This window comes from Heloderma suspectum, chromosome 2 (genome assembly GCF_057233095.1).
Source record: "Heloderma suspectum isolate Gila_16-S chromosome 2, 16-S_ref, whole genome shotgun sequence".
NCBI classification, from domain to species: Eukaryota; Metazoa; Chordata; class Lepidosauria; order Squamata; family Helodermatidae; genus Heloderma; species Heloderma suspectum.
In genome coordinates, this window is record NC_139459.1 from 324,649,938 (window position 1) to 324,676,328 (window position 26,391).

At 47.8% G+C, this 26,391-nt stretch overlaps 1 pseudogene; it reads right to left on the reverse strand.

Annotated features, from left to right (window-relative positions):
- Window positions 1-26,391, reverse strand: part of LOC146355020 (uncharacterized) — a 92,704-nt pseudogene that overhangs the window by 23,318 nt on the left and 42,995 nt on the right.

Here is a 26,391-nt window from a genome sequence, read left to right on the forward strand (position 1 = left end):
CCTGGACTAAAGGAAGCCAAAACCACACTTAAGGCTCAGTCTCAATCTGCTGTTTGTTGGAACCACATACAGGCAAGCTTTTCTGACTTCCAGCCCCAGCATCTCTCAGCATTCTCCTTGGTGCTGCTCTATTTCCTGTCCCTCTGGGAAACCTGACTCCTGCTTTATCAGAACCTTTTGAACTCCCTTGCTCCAAATCCTTGCTGTGAACTGGACCACATATGCCCAATGACACTAGACCCTTGCTGTAACAGGGCTCACTGACTGAAACAGAACAAGGCCAAAGCTGTTTTAGATCACTATTAGATCACTGTTTTGCAATATAAATTGCAGGCATGGGGAGGGACAATCCAGATTAGATCCATAGCAGGAGAAAGGATTAAAGCCTCCCTACCCCACACCCATCCCAGATCAGGAGGCCTGCGCTTACACTAATTTAAAAACAGCCGCAGCTGCTTTCTGCATTTTTAATGTAATATCTGCTTTGGCCCTCAGATTAAAATCCCAGCCAGAGAAGAACTCAGGGGTCATGATGTTCACCTTGTATTACAGGCAAGCTTTATGAACCTGGAAATATGAGTTTCAGTGGTATCACTTATGTTAGAGAAAGACTAAGAGAGCTGCTGCCAGTTGGGAGACGACAACACTAGTCTAGATGGATCAATAGTGTGACTCAGTACAAGGCAGTTCCCAGTTTCATATTGTCAGACATATTGTCATTTGTCTGGAGGTGCAAGTGCATCAAATATACTCCTCCAGGTGTTGTATGTGGATTTCGCCTGCCTTGCAGCAGTCTTTAACTGAGCTCCAGGCTCAGATCCATAAGGGTGATCCACATACTGAAACAGATTTCCAGGCATGAAGTGTCCTTCCTGGAAAAGGGAAAGGTCCAAAGTCTAATGCCTGAGGAGGAGTCGGTTCTGTCTCTGTGCTGGAGTAATGTGTAGTCAGCATCACGTCTGGCTTCTCTAATCTAATCTAAATCATCAGGTCTCCTGCCTCATCACAGTCACAGATGGAATGACTAGAAGCAGTAAGCAAGTCAGCTAGCTCAAGTCTGGCTGGAGTCGACAGCAAGTTTCCTAAACAATGAAATGCTTCTGCAAAAGCTGGGATCTGGTTTGGCAATGTGGATGGTCCAAGAGAATCTGCCTGTGTCCAGTTTGATATGATTTTGCAAATGTATGTTGAAAGTAGGGATGTACGAATCCCTTACCTCGTTCCGCGTGGGGTCATTCGCGGTGGGGGGGAGGCGCTCCATTTCTCCCCCCAAAATTCTCCCCGGCCACTGGGCTGCAGCTGCTGGGCTGCGCGGACATCCGGCTGCTGGGCTGCGCAGGGACACAAATGGTGGCCGCCATAGTGGCTGCCATTTGCGCCCCTGTCTTTTGCCATGATAGGTTACATAAATATATACGTAGCCTATCACGGCCGCCATTGCGGCTGCCATTTGCGTTCCTGCCTATTGCCGTGATAGGCTACATATATATTTAAGTAGCCTATCACAGCCATTCGACGGAATGCGAATGGCGGCCACAGATGCGGCCGCCATTCGTGGAGCACCAGACAGCCGACACAAGGTAGGCTCCGTTCCGGGCCCATTTTGCGGTGTGGCGGGGGGGGTTGCTTCATTCCGCCACAGATTCCGAGGGGCCAAATTCACTGGAATTCGGCCTCCCTGGGATCCGTGGCAGAATTCTCTGACATCCCTAGTTGAAAGCAGGTACAACTGTAGTTCTCTAATGTCTGTCTTACCAGAAGCAGATAGGGTTGCTGCCTGACACTTAGGCAGGACAGCGCACAGGTGATTGTGTTTGCAAGGGCGCCACTTCCAAACTGAAGGGGACTGGCATGGTGGATAGTGCACCTTCCATAAATGATGTCCCATAAATGGTGCTTACTGAGGTGACTCTCCTATCACTTTACCTCCTTCCTACATCATGCACTATCCCTGGCAATTTTGTCTATTTATTTATAATAAAATATTTACCCCGCCTTTCTGAAGCCCACATACCACACAAGGCAGCTGGCATCAATTAAAATTAAAATCTCACAATAAAAACACAGCCATGACAGAAAAAAAGAATCTTCCAATAAAGTCATTATCTACCCCCATGAACTAAGGCCCTCATCTGGGTACCTCCTCTGAGAGAGGCTCAGAAGGTGGCAAGAAGGGAGGGGGCCTTCTCAGTGGTGCCTCCCCGCTCCCAATTATGGAATGATCTTCCCAATGAGGCCTGCCTGGCATCAACACTGTCATCTTTTTGGCTCCAGGTTAAGACCTTTCTCTTCACTCAGGCATTCGGCAGCATATGATGACTTTTTGATTAGATCCTGGATTTGTCTTATGTGTCATAGTTTAGAATTGTTTTTAGATGTATGTTGTCTCTGTGTGTGCTGTCTGTTTATATGTTTTATGTAAACGGTTTTACAATTTGTATAATGTATTTTTAATGGGGGGGGGGGTTATCTTTGTAAAGTGCCCAAAGAACTTCAGCTATGGGGCAGTATAGAAATGTAACTAACAGCAACAATAATAAAGCTTGCTGGATTCAAAAGGTCTTCGCTGGTGGAAAACAGCAAGAGAGGGGACCAGCTGAACCTCATGGAGCAATGTGTGCCAAAGCTTGGATGCTGCCACAGAGAAGGCCCTGTCTCTACACACACTGCCAGTCATGCTTCCACCATGGGCAGGACACAGAAAGGGGCCTTTTCTACCAGAACTTAGGCAGATGGCAGGCTGGAGCAGGAAGCGGTATCTTGCACTCAAGTCATTCAGAGCATTCCAAGGTAGAAACCAACCGTTATAATTGCACCTAGAAACAAATTCTAAGGAACACCTAGAGAGCTTCAGATAGTGGATGGTTTGGAGACCACTTTGGGATTTTTTAAATTAAAAAATGAATAGCGGTACAGAAATGTTCTGAAATAAATAACTATACAAATGTAATCAACAAATAAATAAATACCCAGTGCAGATGATGCACTGAAGGTACAACCAGGGACTGATAGCACTTATGAAGAGAAGTAAGAGGATGGGGATTGACAGCAGCTGGTGACAATGGGGGTAAGAAGGTAGGCTCACTGAGGGAGGGGGCCCATAGAGGGCATTTCACACAAGGGCCCTCCAAAAGCTGGAGCCAGCACTGCTGCTGTGCCTAAAGATTGTCACCAACATATTAAATAGGAGGGGCCATGGCTCAGTGGCAGAGCAGCTGCTTTGCATGCAGAAGGTCCCAGGTTCAATCCCTGACACCTCCAAGTAGGGCTAAGAAAGAATCCTTCTGGAACTGTGGAGTGCCACCGCTGCCAGTCAGTGCTGACAATGCTGGATGGACCAATGGTCTCACTCTGTACAAGGCAGCTTCCTACGTTCCTAAATGGTGCTTTTCTTACCTACTTTCTCCATATATTTTCAGCCACTGATATAAACCCATTGTATGCCCCATGTAGAAACACAGGGCAGCTCACCAAGAACTGTTGCTGTGCAACCTCCATTCATTCTAACGGGACTTGCCCAGAAGATCCATGCAAGCCTCATTCAAACGATGTACAGCACAGTATACCACTCGGTATACTGTGGACCTTAGACTGCAATTTCCGTAAGGTATTCTATGCTAGCTTTTGAAAATATAATTGTTGCTTGCAAATTGCCAATGACAAATCAAAGCAATACAGGAATGCTGCTGCTGCTTCTTTTATGTTTATACGTATTTCTGTTTCCTATACTGAAACTTGTACATTTCTTTAAATGTCTTACTTTTGTTTGCAAAAATTCCTTACACTTGGGCAAGAGCAGCTTCTCTGGTGTTATAACCATAAGTGAAACAGCTGGTAAAAGCACTTGAAAAAAAATTAAGAGCAACATTATAAATGCATTTTTTTTCCTGAAGAAACAGTTAAAGTTACTAAGCAATAAACTGAACAGAATGTCATAGAATGTCAAACTGGGCACAGTAAAAATAAATGTTATTCCCAAGGAAAATAAAAAGGCTGCATATTTATGTAACATTCAGCAGATGGACATGATATTAATATCGAGCTTTTCAGTTGTACTTTTATAGCTACTGGATTTTTTAATTTTTTTAATTTCGGGGGGAGGGGGGCTAACTTGGCAGCTCACAGGCACCATTTGATTTTTGGATTTGGACAATCCTGCAACAGATGTCCAGACCAATAAAACAAATTCCTAAAGGGCTATGCTTAATTTGTGTAATTGATCAATTTTTGTTACATGGGCCTCAGTTCACCAGCATGTAACTGCCTTCCAGATTAGCTCAGCAGTTGGGATTTCGTTCCATATGTTGCAATAGTTTATTGGCTCTTTGACGACGCTGCTGATACAACAGCGCTAGTGGGGACACCTGTTGGCAAGACGCATTAAATATAACAATTGGTATTAGAGCACAAGCAAAGGAGACCAGCTGGCACGCACACGGACACAGCCAGGTATATGCCCAAAGTTGGGGTCTGAAAGGTCACTGCCAATAACAAACATGTACCGGAGCCAAACACGGCTGGACAACCAAGACAGCAGTCCATTGAGCACAGGACATGGGGATGCATCTAGGAGAGTCTAGGATGGATGTAAGACAGAGCCAAGGATGACCTGATTTGGCTGAGGGAGCTTTGAAGCACAGCCACATCCAGACCATCCAGAATTGAGGGCTGACCTATGTATATATCAGATTGCCTGACCAAGAAGATGACTGTGCTGGAGGCCAACTGGAGCTCCGTTTCCGTACTGAGGAAGGGCATACAGCAGCAGTGCAGAACCAGGCCCTCTGCGGCCAGATGATGACAGTAGGCGGGAAAGCAGCACACAGAGGAATCCCTGCTGCTGTTTCCAATCTCACATAACAGAGGAGACTCCTGCAGAGGCCAAGCCCCACCCCCTGGAGGAGCCCACAGAGGCCAGGGGTACCACATGCCTGCTCTACAGCTTCTTCAGAGGCATTCTGAATATTATACAGAATAATCCGGTAGAATTCTGGACCGTACCACTTCAGATTTCAGATGGGTGTCATATTTTTGAATGCCTCTCCTCCCATACTAGGTAAAAAGCTTCCTGCATGCAGTCAATTTAGCACATTATGATAAACTGGTGATGCCCCGCTCCTCTCTCTGATATGTTCCTTCCATGATGATGCAGGAAGCTTTTCATATGGGGCAACATTTCTGAATATACCACCTCTGTCTATCACCTCATTCTACTAATGTCTGCATTGGTTAGCAGCCTCCTGGGTGAGTTAGGAAATGGAGACATCTACCAACCAATGCAAAGGACTTGAGTTCGAATCCCATATATCACACTCCCTGCCAGAGCAGGTAAGTCCTTTAGGGCACCCTATAAATAACGAAAGAAATAATATGCCTCTCATTCTAATTGTGGAGGGTGGATTGCCCCCAACACCTTTCTTACATAATGAAATGTGTCAGCTTCAGAGACCGTTAACCCCACCTCTTCTATAAAGAGTAATAAGTGCTCTAAAATAGAAGGGACAGATAAATGTTGAAAAATGATATCAATAAAAATTTTGTAGTACATTTTCCCTAATACAAAATGTCAGTGATTTACTTCTGTGCAATACAGGTTTAATTGATTCAAATAGCATCAGTAGTAATTAAAATATGGATTCTGAAGCACAACTGTTAGCTCTCATCACTCACCTATTAAACTTGCCATAGATGCTGTGTTAATTATCTTCCCATATCCTTGATTCAGCATAATGCGGCCTGCAGCCTGAGATAGAAATTAAAGGAGAGACCAGTGACCCCTTTTGTGATTCTGCTAATAATGACATGATAATAAATTAGTCCTCACTTTTCAGAAGAGTTTATGTGCTAACTAATTTTCCCCCTCTCTAAAGTGCTTGATGTAGAAACTTGATATGACAAAATGCTTAATGCAGGAAAGTTTCTACAGCCATTTTAGTGCATTTCCAAAGTGGCTTCCAAAAGCAATTGGCAAATTTCAGAGCTCTGCTATAAATTCAGATAGTCACTGCTGAAAAGGTTAGATTGATCTTGTGTATGTCATAGATCGACAATGGACTACAGAAATTTACAGAGAATTGGGACAACACAAGTTAGCAGTAATTTTATTATATTTTTATTTCTTACATTTTAATGCTGCCCTTCCTAATAAGGAGCTCAGGCTGCTATACATGATTCTGGCTTTTTAAATCTTCACAACAATCCTGTAAGGTAGGTGAGGCTTATTTCTTTGGGAGGGCAAACAGGATGGCCACCTTGGGCACCAAATTCTGGGTGTGCCTAAATGAGCCCCCAAAGATGGTGGCAGTACTCTGGCTCATTCCCCATGCTGGCAGCCCACCTATCTGTCCCATCCAGAGAGCCTACGTGTCCACCCAATCTTCACTCAGCAGAATTTCCCAGACTGAGAGATCAATTGGGCAGGTGAGCTCAGAACTATACCAGCTGCACAAAGCAGATGATGTAGCTTTCCAGAGAGCCAGCCAAGCCCAAATACCTTGCTTTGAGGGGCCCTTCCTTCAAATGAGGCATTCTGGATAAGGTGGCTATGAAGACTGCCCATGCTGCTATGGCATGGGCAATCTCCAGGGCCACCTCACCCAGAATGCCTCTCGCTAAGGACAGACACCTTGAAGCATGGCATAGAGGGGAAGACAGATGACAGGGAGAGTAAAGGAGGATAGCAGTGGCTAGAGAAGAGGAGGTAGGAGGTAGGGGAGTGGCAATGGCCAGGGGTGGGGGAGAGGAGAGATGGACACAGCTGGGGGATGGGGGGAGAGAGAAGAGAGGTGGGTGGTGGCAGCAGCATGTCCACCAGGGTGCCAAAATACCTAGAGATGAGCCAGGTGAGGCTGAGAAATAGTATCTGGCCCAAGCTCACATCATGGCAGAGCAAGGATTTGAACCAGGATATCCCTGGTCCTACTCTAACACTCTAAGCCAATGTTGTGAACCGGTAGCTCAAGGGCCAAATGCACACCTTGGCCTAGCTCCATGCGGACCTCAGCCTAGTTTCCAACTCTCTCCACTTTGGCTCTGATCACACTCACCTTGGGGTCTGCCATCACCACAGGGGGTCAGCACCTGCCCGCCACCCCTACCCATATCATAGCACCACCTTTGGTTTTGAAAGCTGCTGCTGTTTTGAGATTTTTTTCAAAGTTTTTTCAGAGCTGAACAGGTAGTCCTAGGGGTTACAGCTAGCATGACAAAGTGGCTATGAATATGTGGCAAAACATAAGATGGTGATGACGTGTTGACTGGCCATTGCCTATTAGCTGAATGCTTTGGGATGAAAAGTAAGAAGCAGGAGAGTTAGAAAATGAAAGGACATTTTGAAGGTTGCTTGTAAGAAACTAAGCATAATTTGAAGAACAATGCATAACACATGGATCAATCCCCATATCCATAATTCTGCATACACCTCCCTCCTATAATATGTCATATCCCCTTATTCTTTCCCAAATGGTGTGACCCAACTCTCCTTATCTCCTGTGTGTCCTATAGAGCTGACAGTCTTATGAGTCGCCAAAGCCTTCTCATAGAGCTTTTCTACATGAGGCATTCATTGTGCGCTTGTGATTCCTGACTTACAGTTATTTACATGTTCTTTAGATGGCTAGTGGTCCTCCAGTTTCACTTTTGTTTTTTAAGAGTATTTTCCCAGGGTTTTTTTAGAGCAGGGAAAATGCAGTATTATTTCTGAAAGTGAAAAAAATCATTTTCCTTCTTGTATAATTGTAATATTCCACTATACCACAGTGCCACCTAGAGGTTACTTAGCATAAAAACAGGGAAGGGAAAAGCTCTTTCTGTCTCAATGTTGCCTCAAAGCCAAAAGTAGATACAGCGATTAATGGCCTCATAAGCAGAACATAAGAAGAGTGATGCTGGATAAGACCAAGGGTACATCTAGTCCAGCATTCTGTTCACACAGTGGCCAACCAGCTGTTGCCCAGAAACCCACAAGCAGGACATGAGTGCAACAGCACACTCCCACCCATGTTCCCCAGCAACTGGTGTACATAGACTCACTGCCTCTGGTGCTGGAGGTAGCACATAGCAATCAGGACTAGTAGATCAGCCTTGGATGGCCTTCTCTCTGTCCCGTCAGCCAGGACAGCTAGACTGGTGAGGACGAGGGAGAGGGCCTTCTCTGGTGGCCCCTACTCTGTGGAACTCCCTCCCTAAAGAACTCCGCCATGCCCCCTCTTTAATGAGCTTCCGCCATGCATTAAAAACATGGTTATTCAGGCAGACATTTGGGGTGGGTTAGGGTATTTTTAGAGATATGGTATTTTTAATGTAGAATTTTATTGTTTTAAACTGTTTTTATTACTGTACATCACCCAGAGTGGCTGGGTGACCAGCCAGATGGGCGATTAATAAATTTGATAAATATTTTTTTTTAAAAAAATAGCCATTTATAGCCTTTTCCTCCAGGAATGTGTCTACCCTGCTTTAAAAGCCATCCAAATTACTGGCCATCACTACATCCTGTGGTAGCAAATTCCATAGTTTAACTATGCGCAGCCGCAGTGTGAAGAAGTACTTCCTTTTATCTGTCCTGAATCTCCCACCAGTCAGCTTCATGGGATGACCCTGGGTTTGAGTATTTTGAGGGAGAAAGATGTCTCCCTATCCACATTCTCCACACCATGCATAATTTTGTACACACCACCTCTATCATGTCTCCCCTTACTCTCTTTTTTTCCAAGCTACAAAATCCCAGCTGTTGTAACCTTCTCATAGGGGAGATGCTCCAGCCCCTTGATCATTGTAGTTGCCCTTTTCTGCACTTTTTCCAGCTCTGCAACATCTTTTTTTTTAGGTGTGGTGACCAGAACTGTACACAATATTCCAAGTGTGGTTGCACCATAGATTTGTATAGGGGCAGTATGATATTGGCCATTATACTCTCAATTCCTTTTCTAATTATGCCTAACACTGAGTTTGGCTTTTTTTTTTTTACAGTGGCCACACACTGGGTTGATATTTTCATCAAGCTGTCCACCACAACTCCCCAGATCTCTTTCTTGGTCGATCACCACTAGCTCAGATCCCATCAGGCTATATTTGAAGTTAGGATTTTTTGCCCCAATGTGCATCACTTTACATGTGCTTACATTGAACTGCATTTGCCATTTAGATGCCAATTCTCCCATTTTGGAGAGATCCTTGTGGAGCTCTTCCCAATCCCCCCCCCTTTTTTTTAACCACCCTAAATAATTTGGTGTCATCGGCAAACTTAGCTACTTCACTGCTCACTCCTAATTCCAGATCATTTATGAACAAGTTGAAAAGCATTGGTCCTAATACAGATCCCTGTGGGACCCCACTATTTACTTCCCTCCATTGGGAAAATTTACCATTTATTCCTACTCTCTGCTTTCTGTTCTTTAACCAGTTACTGATCCATAAGAAGATCTGTCCTCTTATTCCGTGACTGCCAGGTTTGCTCAGGAGTCTTTGGGGAGGGACTTTGTCAAAAGCCTTTTGGGAGTCCAAGTAAACAATTTCTACTGGATCACCCCTGTCTACATGTTTATTGACACTCTAAAAGATCTCTAAAAGGTTAGTGAGACAGGACTTACCTTTGCGGAAGTCGTGTGGATTCTTTTTCAAAGGGAGTACGAAATTCATACCTGGCTCCGCGCCAGGCAATCCGCAGTGGGGGGGAGGCGCTCTGTCCCTCCCCCCAGAATCCTCCCTGTCCGGGTCTGCTCCATGGTGACTCCGCGGAGCCACCAGCCGGGGCCTCCCGCAGCCGGACATCCAGCTGCTGGGCTGCACAGGGACGCAAATGGCGGCTGCCGTAGCCGCCACCATTTGTATCGGTGTCTTTAGCTGTGATAGGCTACGTAAATATATACGTAGCCTATCATGGCAATAGGAAGGAATGCAAATGGTGGTCGGCTACGCCATTTGCGTCCCTGCCCTGAGCCGTTATAGGTGATGTAGATACTTACATAGCCTATCACGGCTTGCCAGGGACGCAAATGGCAGCTGGCATAGCAGCCGCCATTTGCGGCCACAGCCCGGCAGCGGCTGGAGCCACCGGAGCCGCCGCCACTGCCGCCGCTGGAACCACAGCCAGGTAGGCTCCATTTCGCGGGGCTTTCACGGGGTGGTGGGGCGGGTTGCTACATTCCGCCACAGATTCCAGGGGGGCCGAATTCACTGGAATTCGGCCTCCCTGGGATCCGAGGTAGAATTCTCTAACATCCCTACTTTTTCAGCAGGGCTTGTCTTTCTATATGCTTATTAATTTTATCTTTAATAATGGCTTCAACCAATTTACCCAAAACAGACATTAAGCTAACCGGCCTGTAATTTCCCAGGTCACCCCTGGATCCCTTTTTGAAAATGGGTGTTACATTGGCCATCTTCCAGTCCTCTTATATAGAGGCTGATCTTAGAGACATGTTGCATCATGTAGAAAAGCTCATAGACTTAGGGAAAATATTTCAAGTATCCTGAAAGGAGGGACGGTAGCTCAGTGGTAGAACATCCGTTTGGCATGCAGAAGGTCCCAGGTTCATAGAATCATAGAATCATAGAATCATAGAATAGTAGGGTTGGAAGGGGCCTACAAGGCCATCGAGTCCAACCCCCTGCTCAATGCAGGAATCCAAGTCAGAGTATCCCTGACAAATGGCTGTCCAGCCTCGTCTTGAAGGCCTCCAGTGTGGGAGAGCCCACCACCTCCCCAGGTAATTGGTTCCATTGCCGTATTGCTCTGACACTCAGGAAGTTTTTCCTGATGTTCAGTCGGAATCTGGCTTCCTGTAACTTGAGCCCATTATTCCGTGTCCTGCACTCTGGGATGATCAAGAAGAGATCCTGGCCTTCTTCTCTGTGACAACCTTTCAAGTACTTGAAGAGTGCTATCATATCTCCCCTCAGTCTTCTCTTCTCAAGGCTAAACATGCCCAGTTCTTTCAGTCTCTCTTCATAGGGCTTTGTTTCCAGTCCCCTGATCATCTTTGTTGCCCTCCTTTGAACCCTCTCCAGCTTGTCTGCATCCTTCTTAAAGTGTGGTGCCCAGAACTGGACACAGTACTCCAGATGAGGCCTAACCAGTGCTGAGTAGAGGGGAACTAGTACTTCCCGGGATTTGGAAGCGATGCTTCTATGAATGCAGCCCAAAATAGCATTTGCCTTTTTTGCAGCCACATCACATTGTTGGCTCATATTCAGCTTGTGATCGACAACAATTCCAAGATCCTTCTCGCTCGTAGTGTGGTTGAGCCACGTATCCCCCATCTTGTAACTGTGCATTTGGTTTCTTTTTCCTAGGTGCAGAACTTGGCATTTGTCCCTATTAAATGTCATTCTGTTGTTTTCTGCCCAGCACTCCAGTCTATCCAGATCACTTTGAATTTTGTTTCTGTCTTCCAAAGTATTAGCTATCCCTCCCAATTTTGTGTCATCTGCAAATTTGATCAGCATTCCCTGCACCTCCTCCTCCAAGTCATTAATAAAAATGTTGAAGAGCACTGGGCCCAGGACTGAGCCCTGCGGTACCCCACTCGTTACCTCTCCCCAGCTTGAGAAGGTCCCATTGATAAGCACTCTTTGAGTCCGATTCTGTAGCCAACTGTGGATCCACCGGATCGTTGTTTCATCTAGCCCACTTCGAGCAAGTTTGCTCATCAGGATATCATGGGGCACTTTGTCGAAAGCTTTGCTGAAGTCGAGGTATATGATGTCTACAGCATTCCCACGGTCTACAAGGGAGGTGACTTGATCAAAAAATGAGATCAGATTTGTCTGGCAGGACTTGTTTTTGACAAATCCATGTTGGCTTCGAGTAATCACGGCATTGTTGTCAAGGTGCTTCCAGATGGATTGCTTTATGATCTGCTCCAGAATTTTCCCAGGGATTGATGTCAGACTGACTGGTCTGTAGTTCCCAGGTTCCTCCTTTTTACCCTTTTTGAAGATAGGGACAACGTTAGCCCTCCTCCAGTCATCTGGCACTTCCCCCGTCCTCCATGATTTCTCAAAGAGAATAGACAGCGGTTCTGAGAGTTCTTCTGCCAGTTCCTTTATGACTCTAGGATGCAGTTCATCTGGCCCTGGAGATTTGAACTCATTCAAAGTAATGAGGTGTTCCTTGACCATATGCCTGTCGATCTCAAGCTGCAATCCTGCCCCTTCAGCCTGTACTTCGCCTTTGCCAGGGGGGTCATAGACCCTCTTTTGGGAGAAGACTGAGCCAAAGTAGGAATTGAGCACCTCTGCCTTTTCTTTGTCCTCTGTTATCATTTTGCCATCCTTATTTAATAGCTGAACAACCATTTCTTTCCTCTGCCTTTTACTATGCACGTAGCTGAAGAAAGCCTTTTTGTTGTTTTTAGCATCCCTCGCTAACCTCACCTCGTTCTCCGCTTTAGCCTTCCTGACGCCATCCCTGCAATTCTGTGCTACCTGCCTGTACTCTTCCTTTGTTACTTGGCCTTCTTTCCACTTCCTATATGTGTCCTTTTTTGTTTTCAGGTCATCCCTAAGCTTTTTGTGAAGCCACATTGGCTTCTTCTGTTGTCTTCCACCTTTTCTTCTTGTTGGAATTGTTTGTGATTGTGCCTTGAGAATTTCCTTTTTTAAAAGTTCCCACCCATCTTGGACTCCTTTTCTCACTAGCATTGCTTGCCATGGGACCTTACTGATCATTGTTCTGAGTTTATTAAAATCAGCTTTCCTAAAATCCAGGGTACGCGTTTGAGTACACTCGGCTTTTGCTTCCCTTAGAACCAAGAACTCAAGTACAACATGGTCGCTTTCCCCCAGAGTTCCTGTAACTGCTACTTTCTCCACTAAGTCATCTCTGTTGGTTAGGATCAAGTCAAGGATAGCCGATCCTCTAGTTCCTTCCTCTACTTTCTGTAGGAGGAAGTTATCCGCCACACAAGTCAGGAATTTCCTGGAGGGGCCATGTTTTGCAGAATTTCTGTTCTTCAATCCCTGAAGAAGGTTCAATCCCTGTCATCTGCAGGTAGGGCTAGGAAATAATCCTGCCTGGAACTCTGGACAGCCGTTGCCAGACAGTGTACTGGGCTAGATGGATCAATGGCCTGTTTCAGTATAAGACAGCTTCTTGCATTCCTAAGTAAACTCATTAATCCCACAGCAATTCATTCTGTATCAACTGTCCATGTACTAAAATTTGTCACTTGGGCTGTAGATCTTAAACCTCCACAAGCTAATAGTGAGAAATAGGAATGGAATATTTTTTTACTGGTCTATGCTTTTCTGTACTTTTGCTGTAGTGTCCAGTCCTGGCTACAAGCCACATACAGAATACTGGAGACGAGAAGGTGAGTGTTCTGATCCACTAAGGTGGTTTTGATGTTATTTCAAGAAATGATGATTAGTCATAACAGTGCTGACAAATTATTATTGTTAGACCTTGTAAACCTTATGTTAGCAGATGTCTGACAATGCTAATATTACTTCCAACACTTAGACATGGGGAACATGTTTACATAAAACACTGAGGGATCCATTACTCACTTGGCAACACAAAAACAAGCCTCATAAATTCACATTAAAAGTTTTGTCCCATTCTTCCAGCGAGGTGGATTCACTTGGGGAATTCATTTTAATCCCTGCATTGTTACATGCAATGTGGTCTGTGCCCCACTTAGCCATGATGGTATCAAGCATCTTCTGGACATCTTCTGGTTTGCTTATATCTGCTGTTATAGCAATGCTTTTTATCCCTAAAAACAAACAGAAAATACCTGATTTACTTGAGGTTTTTTCATGTATTATTTCAAATAATATGGTGATGGTAATTATCTGCAAACACGTAATTTTCAAAGAAGCAAAACCATTTTTAAAGATTTACTCATTCCCAAAGTGTTACACATACAACCAGCCTGTTCTAGCCTTTCAGATCAGAGATTTTGGTAGAAGCTTTGAACACTGCACCATCTACTGGAAAATAATTTCAACTGCCACTGCTGTTGATTGTCATCATGATACATATATGGGTCTCTTTTCACATTTTCAGTTTCAAAACACAATGCATTGGAGGAGTTCCGTGTATAAAAATGGTTGAAAGTATGAGAATTAAAATACTCACAGCTATCTCTGAGATTCCAGAGTGGTACTCGCATTTTGCAGACTTTGTGTTCGAATGAAGACTGGAGATTGTTATTCAGATTGTACATTTGTACCTATTTTTAGAAACAGGGTTGGAGCCCTAAACTTCCATTATGACTTGAAATGGTAATGTTCAATGGCCTTCAAAATAAAGGCCAGTTACCAAGGGTAACTGGCCTTTACTTTCTCAAAAGAGTACTTCTTTCACACAATGGGTTGGATCCAGACTTGCCCTTCTGTGAAGAGGAGGGATCCTTCCATTTGCAGAGGGAACAGAGATCCAGCAGAGGCTTCTTTCTGGAGTAAGGGTCTGGGTGGCCGTTTCCTCCAATTCCCCCTTCTCCCTGCAGCCCACAGTACTACCTACCTCCCATGTTGTTCTGGATGATCCCCCAACCCTCTGGAACAGTGTAGGAGGTAGTCTTGGGGGCTGCAGGGGGAAGGGGAATCAGAGGAAATGGTCAGCTCACCCCTTTTCACCAGCGGAAGTCCACTGAGTGCAACTCTGGATCTAGTCCAGTAGTTGGAAGGGGGACACATTAATGTAGGGCTGGGCAATGAAAACTGGGTAGGGGCCAAATGACCCTCACCCAGACTTCCACGGGCCAAACCATGTCAAAGAGCCACCATTTGGCCCTCGGCAGGTGTGTTGAGAAGATGATCCTCCTGGTGTTTCTGGCTTCACTGCACATGGGGCTTATCCTATTGGAGAAGGCTCATGCACAGTGAAGCTGCTTCACCTGCCCCACACCTTTTCACTTTGGGGAGAGGACACAGGGCAGGTGAAGCTGCTCAGCCTGGCTTCACTTGTACTTTGCCTTCCCTGCACGGAGAGGGCAAAGGATGAGCAAAACCAACTTGTCTGGTACAGGAGCTCCTGCAACTGCCTGATGATCTTATACATGTCTTCTCAGAAGTAAGCCCAATTGAGTTCAATGACACTTACTCCCAAGTAGGTCTGCATATAATTGGTACCGCTGAGTTCCATGAGGCTTACCCCAAGTAAGTCTGCTTAGAATTACTACCTTCAGTCCTCATTTACTTGTAAATGCATCTAGACATTTTTTTGTTCGTTAGAAAGCATATATGAACATTTGACACTGCTGTATGTCGAGTATTAGCCCCATATTTTGTAGTCCTCAAGGTATTTGCCTTCCCTTGTAACTAAGGGAAGTTACTAAGATTGTAACTAAGATTGTTTTAACTGGAGATGCCAGGGGCTAAACCTGGGATCTTGATCAAGCAAAGCTTTGTCACTAGGAATATGGGTCCTTCCTGTCAAAGGCTAAGGTTTTATTTGCAAAGAAGCTGCAAGTCTTGCACAAAAGTCTGCTTTCATTCAGTTTTCCAGTGCTTCATTTAAATTAGCACACTAGTTCTTGGGAAATTGACTTTACTAACACTAGTTAGGAAGCATCAATGAAGAAGATGGCATTCATTGTCTAGGAAATAAAGGGCAAAGCCAGATTAGATTTCAAAGCCAGAGGCAGAACTCCCTTAATATCAGGTGTCCTCTCAGTATGACAGAGCTGGCAAGTCAGGGTGTTATGAAAGCATCTTGATTTATTCATGCCCCCCTTGCGGGGTTGATCCAACATCTTATATCTGTCAACAATTTTAGCATGGGTTCTGTGTGCGCAGTACTGAGAATGATCCATACATGAAGACAATACAGAGTATTGGATGACATTCAATCAGAACTGGCCCTAATCTGTTGTGGCTGTTACCTGATGATGCGTTCTTTAGTGGCATAAGTACGAAAGAGAGCAGAGTTGCTGTTTGGCTCTACTTTGTTAGGAAAGTCTTAAATGCCATAGCTGACACATGATTTATTGTATGGAACACCTTCTTTTGCTGGCTGATTGATGTGTATTATATAGAACCTGTTAACAAAAGATTGCTCTCCTCTGTTCCCGTCAGTCATGCCTCATTGTATGTTATTTTTCCTTCAAGTACCCCAGTGAAGAATTCTATATAGGGTAATTTGCTTTCCTGGCTGAATCATCTCTGCTAGGCAACACGCATATGGCTCAGCTATGTTAGTCCTTGTTTACCAACAAAGAATTGATGCAGTACCTTTAGAGAACTTGCTTTAAGACAATATTATTCCACAGAACAACATCTTTCAGCATGCAAGTCAGCATTTTCTCCCCAAGATGATCATTCCATCTCTGATCTTTCCATTACTGTCCTAAAGAGAAACTTACAGAAGATCTTACGAAAGCCATGCTTCAAAGCTAAAGTACTAAATAACACAAAGAAAGCTTGTAACGGCAGGCTGCATTAGCAGAAGCATTGCATCCAAGACTAAGGATGTTATTCGCATTGCTTCCTCCTAAATTGGGCCACTGAAAATAAGAAAGCTTGAGGGGGAACAGCAGATCTGTGTGCGAAAGGATTTGTCTGCAAGCTCTGCTAATACAAACACTTCACTTTCACAACCACTTGGGTGGGGGGCAGGGGAGTGATTTGTTTATTTTTAGTGCTGGAGGCAAATGTTCATGTCCTTGCTACAGACCAGATCTAACAGAACAGTGTCATGCAATGGATACCGTATAGGATTGGATCAGGAGACCTAGGTTCAAACTCCTGGTCTTGGGCAGATCACTATTTCATAGGCTAATCTCCCTCACAGAGGTGTTCAGAGGATCAAATAGGAATATGCTGCCATCCAAAACCCCATGGAGAAAGAGCAAGATACCAATGTAAGACATACATAAACGATATCATTGTTTTGAATGGTGTCCAATGTGCTAGTATAAATCAAGATTGATTGATTGATTGCATTTATACCCTGCCTTTTTTCCTCTTGCAAGGAACCCAAGGCGGCTTACATTATCCTCCTCCTCTCTGTTTTATCCTCACAACAACAACCCTGTGATGTGGGTTGGGCTGAGAGTCTGTGGCTGGCCCAAAGTCACCCAGTGAGCTTCCGTGGCCAAGTGGGGATTAGAACCCGGCTCTCCCGGCTCCCAGTCCGTCACTCTCACCACTACACTACACTGGCTCTCTGTAGATGTAATACAATACAAGATGTAAAGCAGTGTCTTGCCGGCCTTATTGTTTGTTTGTTTGTTTGTTTAAAAACACTTGTATCCTGCCCTATATCATTAAGATCTCAGGGTGACGTACAGATAAAATGAATTTAAACAGTATAAAACAATAATTTAAATAGCTAAAAACATATTAAATCATTAAGTTAGCCAATACCAATTTAAAATCTAAAACAATAAAACAGTTAAAACAGTGTGCAAACTCAGGGAATCCAATTAGTCCTCAGTCATGTTTTGACTTGGTGTAGGGATATATGAAAGTCTTACCTGGATCAGCTCTGGGGCATCCGGAGTGGGGGGGTGGCACTCCGTCCCTCCCCCCGGAATCCTCCCCAGCTGGCTCCGCTCCGTGGCGACTCCACAGAGCCGCCAGCCAGGGCTGGCCGCAGCCAGAGTTCCGGCCATTGCCGGGCTGCTGCAGCTGCAAATGGTGGCTGTCGTAGCGGCCTATCACATAGCCTATCACAGCAAAAAGCGGCCGCCATTTGCATCCCTGCTCTTTGCTGTGATAGGCTATGTAAATACTTACGTAGCCTATCACGGCTGACTGCAAGGACGCAAATGGTGGCCGCTACAACAGCCGCCATTTGCGGCCACAGCAGCCCAGCAGCGGCTGGCTGGGAGACCAGCCAGAGCTGCTGCCGCCACATCTGCCACCAGAGCCGCTGTTGCCGAAGCCACCACCAGGTAAGATCCATCCCGGGGGGATTCCGCGGGGTGGCAGGAGGGGAGAGGCCATTCCGCCACAGATTCCAGGGGGGCGGATTCTAAATAATCTGGCCTCACTGGAGTCCGTGGCAGAATTCCCTGACATCCCTAACTTGGTGTCGAAATGAAACCAATGTACACCTAGGGATGTACGAAAGTCACTTACCTGTTCACGGATTAAGTTTATGGGGGGGGCGTTCCATCCCTCCCCCCGGAATCCTGGACGGGGGGGAGGCGCTCCGTTCCTCCCCCCCGGAATCCTCCGTGGCCGGTTGGGCTCCACGGCAGCTTTGCGGAGCAGCCGGCCAGCCCCAGCCAGGCCAGAGCCGTCCGCAGCCGGATTTCCGGCCGTGGAGGGCTCTGGGCAAAAAAACAACAACAACTGCGTATGCAAATGGCGGCGGCTACGGCCGCCGCCATTTGCATTCCTTGTTTTTGCCCTCTTAATCTACGTAAATATTTACATAGACTATGATGGCGAAAATAAGGGGAACGCAAATAGCGTAGCAGGCACTATTTACGTCCCTTTTTGATTCGCTGTTTTAGCCTATGTAAATATTTACGTAGGCTAAAACGGGGAATCAAAAAGGGACGCAAATAGCGCCCGCTATGCTATTTGCATTCCCCTTTATTTTCGCCATCATAGCCTACGTAAATATTTACGTAGACTAAGACAGGCAAAAATAAGGAACGCAAATGGTGGCGGCCGTAGCCGCCATTTGCGTACGCGGGTTGTTGTTGTTTTTTTAACCCACCCAGCCGTGATAGGCTACGTAAAGATTTACGTAGCCTATCACCTCGTGTGTGTTTTTTTCAAACCTAGCCATTATAGGCTACGTAAATCTTTACGTAGCCTATCACGTCTTTTTTTTTTCCCCCCGGGGATCCGCGGGGGGGCGGGGGGGCAGGCCATTCCGCCACAGGTTTCGGGGGCATTCGGCCTCACCGAGATCCATGGCAGAATTCTCTGCCATCCCTATGTATGCCCTAATTGGGTCTCCAAGGGGAGGGCATTCTACAACTAGGGATGTCGCAAGCACAGTACGGGGTTCGGGAATTTGTCGAGCAACCCCCACCCATGACCCCCAAACTGTTCCTGCCGAGACGCTGTCCTTGTTTGCCCCCCACTTGTGCCCACTATAATCGCTCTAATATTGCACTTATTTTGCTTTCCCAGCTCCAAACTGCGCACATTTGAATATGCGCCTTTTTTTACCTTCCTGTTTTACGCAGAAATCAAAGGCGCAAAAATGGCGGCGCTCACCAAACGAGTTTGCGGTGAGCACTGGGGAATTCACTGAACATGTGGGTGACTCGAGCGCAGGTTCGGGGGGATGCGAGCAGGGGCGCTGCTTTGGTGAGTACCTGGAGAACCCAAACTAGGGTGAGTTCTTACATCCCTATCTACAACCACAGCTAGGGATGGCGGAGAAATCTGCCGCAGACCCCAAGGAGGCCGGATTCAAAGGAATCCGGCCTCCAGAGTCCACAACGGAGCAGCACCACTCACCTCCGCCTCCCTCCGGAATCCTACGGAGCCAGCCTCTCTCTGCGGCAATTCCAGATAGCTTATCACGGGAAAAAATACAGATGCAAATGGCATAGTGGATGCCACTTGTGGCCGTAAAGCCCTTAGTTTAACCTAATTGCAGCCACTTACGGCTGCATTTAGGTTAAACTAAGGGGCTTTACGGCCGCAAGTAGTGTCCACTACGCCACTTGCTGCTGTATCCATTCGCCAGGCCAGCGATACGGAGCTGGCTGCTAGCATGCAGCGCTGCGGAATCTCCGCAGAGTAGGGATGTATGAAAGTCACTTACCTGTTCCAGTCGGGGCATCCGCTGGGTGGGGGAGGTGCTCTGTCCCTCCCCCCAGAATCCTCGACGGGGGGGAGGCTATCCAGTTCTCCCCCCCCCCAGAATCCTGCCCGGCCGGCTCTGCTCCATGGCAGCTCCACGGAGCAGCCAGCCAGGGCCGTCCTCAGCCAGATTTCCGGCTGCAGATGAGTTACTGCGGACGCAAATGGTGGCCGCCATAGCAACCACCATTTGCGTCCTTCCAGGCTGCCATGATAGGCTACGTAAGAATTAATGTAGCCTATCATGGCATGCCCCCCCCCAATAAATAAAACGGCGTATGCAAATGGCAGCGGCTACGGCGGCTGCCATTTGCGTTACCTATTTTTCACCATTCTAGCGTACGTAATTTTATGTAGGCAATTACAGCGGGGGGGAAAGGGAACCGCAAATAGCATAGTGGGTGTTATTTGCGGTTCCCTTTTTTTACGTAGGCTAGAAAAATAGAGAAATTTATTTTCGGTGAAAAATAGAGAACGCAAATGGCAGCTGCCGTAGCCGCCACCATTTTCGTACGCTGGGGTTTTTTTGGGGGGAGCCATGATAGGCTACGTAAATTCTTTTGTAACCTATCACAGCTCGAAGGATGGCAATGGCAGCCACAGCAGCCCGGCCACGGCCAGCTAGGAGACCAGCCGCCACCAGAGCTGCTGCCAGAACCACTGCCCGAACCGCCACTGCCACCGAATCTGCCGCATCCACCCCAGGTAAGTGCCATCCCGGGGGATTCCGTGGGGGGGGGGCAGGAGGCCGTTCCGCCACAGATTCCGGGGGGAGGAATTCTACAGAATCTGGCTTCACTGGAATCTGTGGCGGAATTCTCCGCCATCCCTAAGGGTGACATTCACAGTGGGGGGGAAGTGCTCCATCCCTCCCCCCGAAATTCTCTCTGGCCGGCTCCACTTTGCGGCGATTCTGCAGAGCCGCTGGCCAGGGCCGCCTACAGCCAGACATCTGGCCGCTGGGCAGCCTGCACAGGGATGCAAATGGCGGCTACCGTAGCTGCCGCCATTTGTGTCCCTGTATTTTGCTGTGATAGGCTACGTAAATATTTACGTAGCCTATCAGGGCAAAAAACGAAACAAAACAGTGAACACAAATGGCGGCAGCTAAGGCGGCCACCATATGCGTTCCCTTTTTTTTTGGCCGTGATAGGCTACATAAATATTTAGTGGCCGCTATGGCAGCCACTACACCATTTGCGCCCCTCCCTTTTGCCATGATAGGCTACATAAATACTTATGCAGCCTATCACAGCTTCCGCTGGGACGCAAATGGCGTCTCTGCATTAGCTGTGATAGGCTACATAAGTATTTACATAGCCTATCACGACTATAATGAAGAAGTGAATGGTGGCCGTGGATGCGGCCAGCATTCGCAAAACAGCGCGAACAGCAGTAGGTAGGTGTCCCGTTTCACGTGCCTTTCGCAGGGTGGGGGGCGGGGGGGCTTCGTTCCACCACGGATTTCGGGGGCGAATGCACTGGCATTCAGCCTCACCAAGATCCATGGCGGAATTCTCTGACACTTCTACTGCAGAGAGGAGCCAGCTCATGAGGATTCCCGGGGGAGAAACAGATCGCCTCCCCCTGTGGGCGGATTCCCCATGGACTGGCAGGTAGGGAATCTGCCCATCCCTATCCACAGCAGAGAAGGCCCTCTCACATGGCCCACTGTAGTTTATGTCTCACACTGGTGGGATGCGGAGGAGGGCCCCTCCAATAGATCTCAGTCCTCAGGCAGGCATATATAGGGAGAGGCACTCCCTCAAATATCAAGGTCCGAAGCTTAAATATCATCACCAGAACTTTGAATTCTGATCCAAAGCATATTGGCAGCCAGTGCAATTCCTTTAAGACTGGTGTTATGTGATCTTTGCGGGATGTTCTGGTCAACAATCTAGCTACTGCATTTTGTACTGGCTGCAACTTCCGAGTCGTCTTCAAGGGCAGCCCCACATAAAGTGCATTGCAGTAATCTAATCGGGAAGTTACCCGTACATGCAGCACTGTGGCTAGGTCATCCCTGTCCAGGAAAGGCCGTAGCTGGCGGATCAGCCGAAGCTGGCCCCAAGTACTCTGAGCCACGGAGTCCACCTGGGGCTCCAGTGACAGAAATGGATCTAGGAGTACTCCCAAGCTACGCACCTGCTCCTTCAGGGGGAATGCAACCCCATCCAAGACAGGTCGCTTACCCAATTCCCAGACTTGGGAACCAGCAATCCACAGAGCTTCCGTCTTGTCAGGATTCTAGGAATGGCGGAGAATTCTGCCATGGACTCCAATGGGGCCAGATTCTAAAGACTCCCCCCCCCCACAGAGCCCGTGGTGAAATGGAGCACTCACCTGCAGAATCCGTCTGGGTCGGATCCCTCTTGATGTCAATCCTGTGAAGCCAGCCATCTGCTCCGCAACACTAGTGAAAGTTGATACGGCTGGCAGCCATTGCCATGCCGTATCTCTGTATAAGTAAGTCTCCACAATTCGGACACCATTTGTGGCTAGGGATGTATGAAAGGCACCTACCTTTCATGGATTATGTTTATGGTTGGGGGGGAGGCGTTCCGTCCCTCCCCCCGGAATCCTCGCCGGGGGGGAGGTGCTCCGTTCCTCCCCCCCGGAATCCTGGCCGGCTGGCTGTGCTCTGCAGGGATTCTGTGGAGCCGCCGGCCAGCTCCGCCAGCAGCCGGACATCCGGATGCTGGCTAGCAGGGACGCAAATGGCAGCGGCCATAGCCACTGCCGTTTGCATCCCTGCAGTCAGCCGTGATAGGCTATGTAAATGTTTACGTAGCTTATCACGGCTGACTTAAAAAAAACACACAACGGGCGTACGCAAATGGTGGCAGCCATGGCTGCCGCCATTTGCGTTCCTTATTTTGGCACGTCTTAGTCTACGTAAACATTTACGTAGACTAAGATGGCGAAAATAAGGGGAACACAAATAACGTAGCGGACGCTATTTGCGTTCCCCCTTATTTCTGCCATCTTAGTCTACGTAAATGTTTACGTAGACTAAGACGTGCCAAAATAAGGAAAGCAAATGGTGGCGGCCATGTCCGCCGCCATTTGCGTATGCGCGGTGTTGTTGTTGTTTTTTAACTCAGACATGATAGGCTACGTAAACATTTATGTAGCCTATCATGGTTTTTTTTAAAAAACCTAGCCATGATAGGCTATGTAAATCTTTACATAGCCTTAATAGGGATGTCAGAGAATTTCTCCACGAATCCCGGGGAAGCCGAATGCCAGCACATTCGGTCCCCCCAAATTGGTGGAGAAACGGTCTGCCACACACACCCCACCACCCCTGGGATGGGATTTACCTTGTTCGAATGTCCCTGGCAGCAGCGGCTCCAGTGGCGGTGCAGCGGCGGCGGCAGCCGGTCTTCCGACCAGCCGTTGCCGTTGCCATTTCCAAGTAAAAAACAAACAAACAAACGTGATAGGCTATGTAAAGATTTACGTAGCCTATCACGGCTAGATTTTTAAAAAACACCGTGATAGGCTACGTAAATGTTTATGTAGGCTATCACGGCTGACTTCGGGGGGGGGGAAAAGCGCATACGCAAATGGCAGTGCCCATGGGCGCCGCCATTTGAGTTCCTTATTTTGGCACGTGTAATCTACGTAGGGTTGGCGGAGAATTTCTCCCCAAAACTTCGGGGGGCCGAGTGCCAACGTGTTCGGCCCCCCAAACAAGTTTCAGGGAGAAATTCTCTGCACCCCCCCGCACCCCGCACCCCCTCCCCAGGACGGGACTTACCTTTGGCAAATGTCCCTCCCGGCGGCGGGTCTGGCTGCCGGTTCGGTGGGTCTTCGTGCGGGGCGGGAGCGGCAGCCGGTCTTTCGACCGGCTGCCACCGCCGCCATTCCAATAAAAGAAAAAAAAAACACCCCCGTGATAGGCTACGTGACGATTAACATAGCCTATCATGGCTAGATTTGCAAAGTCAGCCGTGATAGGCTACGTAAATCGTCACGTAGCCTATCACGGGTGACTTAAAAAAAAAAAAAAAGCGTGTATGGATAATGGCGGCCCCCATAGGGAGCCGCCGTTCCCGTTCCTTATTTGGTCGCTGTACTCTACGTAAATCTTTACGTAGACTACGGCGAAAATAAGGGCAACGCTATTCGCGTTGCCCTTATTTCGCCGTAGTCTATGTAAAGATTTATGTAGACTACAGCGACCAAATAAGGAACGCGAATGGCGGCTCCCTGTGGGGGCCGCCATTTGCGTACGTGCTTTTTTTTTTTTTTAAGTCACCCGTGATAGGCTACGTGACGATTGACATAGCCTATCACGGCTGACTTTGCAGATCTAGCCGTGATAGGCTATGTTAATCGTCATGCAGCCTATCACGGGGCGTTTTTTTTTTTAACTTTTTAGTTCGCGGCCGGACGAGGCGAGGCGCCTCCTCCCCGGCCTGAATTTCGGTCGGGTGAGGCGGGAAGCCTCCCCCCCGGCCTGAATTTCGGCCGGGCGAGGCGGGAAGCCTCCCCCCCCCGGCCTGAACTTCATGGGGGGGAGCAGTGAAGCGCCTCCCCCCCACCGCGAAAAGCTTCGAGGACAGGTAAGTGACTTTCGTGCACCCCTAAATCTACGTAAACATTGACGTAGACTACGGTGAAAATAAGGGGAACGCAAATAGCGCTTTTTTTTTTTTAAGTCAGCCGTGATAGGCTACGTTAACATTTACGTAGCCTATCACGGCTGACTGCAGGGACGCAAACGGCGGCAGCTACAGCTGCCGCCATTTGTGTCCCGGCAGGAGAGGAGGTTTCACGGCCAGAGGGATGGGGTGCCTCCCCCCCGACCATAATTTCAGGGGGGAGGGACGGGGCGCCTCCCCCGGCCAGAATTTTAGCGTTGCCCTTATTTTCGCCGTAGTCTACGTAAACATTGACGTAGACTACAGCAACTAAATAAGGAACGCGAATGGCGGCTCCCTATGTGGGCCGCCATTCGCGTACGCGCTTTTTTTTTTTTTTTAAAGTCACCCGTGATAGGCTACGTGATGATTCACGTAGCCTATCATGGCTGACTTTCCAGATCTAGCCGTGTTAGGCTACGTGAATCGTCACGTAGCCTATCAGGGGACTTTTTTTTTTTTACTTTTGTGTTCGCGGCCGGGCGAGGCGGGAAGCCTCCTCCCCGGCCTGAATTTCAGCCGGGCGAGGCGGGAAGCCTCCCCCCCCGGCCTGAATTTTGTCCGGGCGAGGCGGGAAGCCTCCCCCCCCGGCCTGAACTTCGCGGGGGGAGCAGCGAAGCGCTCCCCCCCACCGCGAAAAAGCTGCGAGAAAAGGTAAGCGACTTTCGTTCTTCCCTACGTAGCCTTACATGGCAAAAAAGGGAAAGCAAATGGCAGCAGCTACGGCGGCCACCATTTGCGTTCCTGTTTTTTTGCCATGATAGGCTACGTAAATATTTACGTAGCCTATCACGGAGAAAGACAGGGGCACAAATGTAGGGGTGGACGAAAGTCACTTAGCTGTCGTCGAAGGCCGTTCGCGGTGGGGGGGAGCGCTTCGCTGCTCCCCCCGCGAAGTTCAGGCCGGGGGGGGAGGCTTCCCGCTTCGCCCGGCCGAAATTCAGGCCGGGGGGGAGGCTTCCCACCTCGCCCGGCCGAAATTCAGGCCGGGGAGGAGGCGCCTCGCCTTGCCCGGCCGCAAACGCGAAAGTAAAAAAAAAAAAACTTCCCCTGATAGGCTACGTGACGATCCACGTAGCCTATCACGGCTAGATCTGCAAAGTCAGCCGTGATAGGCTACGTGAATCGTCACATAGCCTATCACGGGTGACTTTAAAAAAAAAAAAAAAAGCGCGTACGCGAATGGCGGCCCCCATAGGGAGCCGCCATTCCCGTTCCTTATTTGGTGGATGTAGTCTACGTAAATGTTTACGTAGACTACGGCGAAAATAAGGGCAACGCTATACAACGTGATAGGCTACGTAAATGACAGGAATGACAGGTGGGGAATCCGCCCATCCCTACAGGATTCAGCTTCAGTTTATTTGCCCTCATCCAGCCCATTACTGCCTCCAGGCACCAGCACCTTCACTGCCCCAGCTGACTCCAACGACAAGGAGAAATAGAGATAAGTATCATCAGCGTACTGGTGACACCACACCCCCAAACTCCTAATGACCTTGCCCAACATATAGATGTTGGACAGCATGGGGGATAGAATAGAACCCTGTGGCACCCTACAACTTAAACCCCCAACCCCTATCCCACAGAGCCGATCCAGTAAGATACAGCGATCATTCTGCCCTCCCATTAGGCATCATGAGGGTGACAAGTAGTGGTAACCTAGTGTTGGAGGACAGAGCTGCACATGTCACATAGCCTTCCCTGCATCCCCTAAGCAAGCCTGCTGTCCTCAAGTAGTGGAGGAGGCTGCCCCTGTGCCCCATCACCAGTGTTGAAGGACGATTCCACTATTAGTCTGATCATTAGATCAGACACTATTAGTCTTATCGATGAGACATTTGACCCACCAAGGACTTTTCCATAGTTCCTGCAGCCCCACATGGGATAATCGCAGTGAAAAGAGGGATATTTTGTTGAGGAAGAAGCTTTGAAGGAACAGCTATAGCCTGTTCACCTTCCTCTGCCTATCCCTAATCTGCCTCTATCTATATCTATATCTAAATAAGGTTTTGGC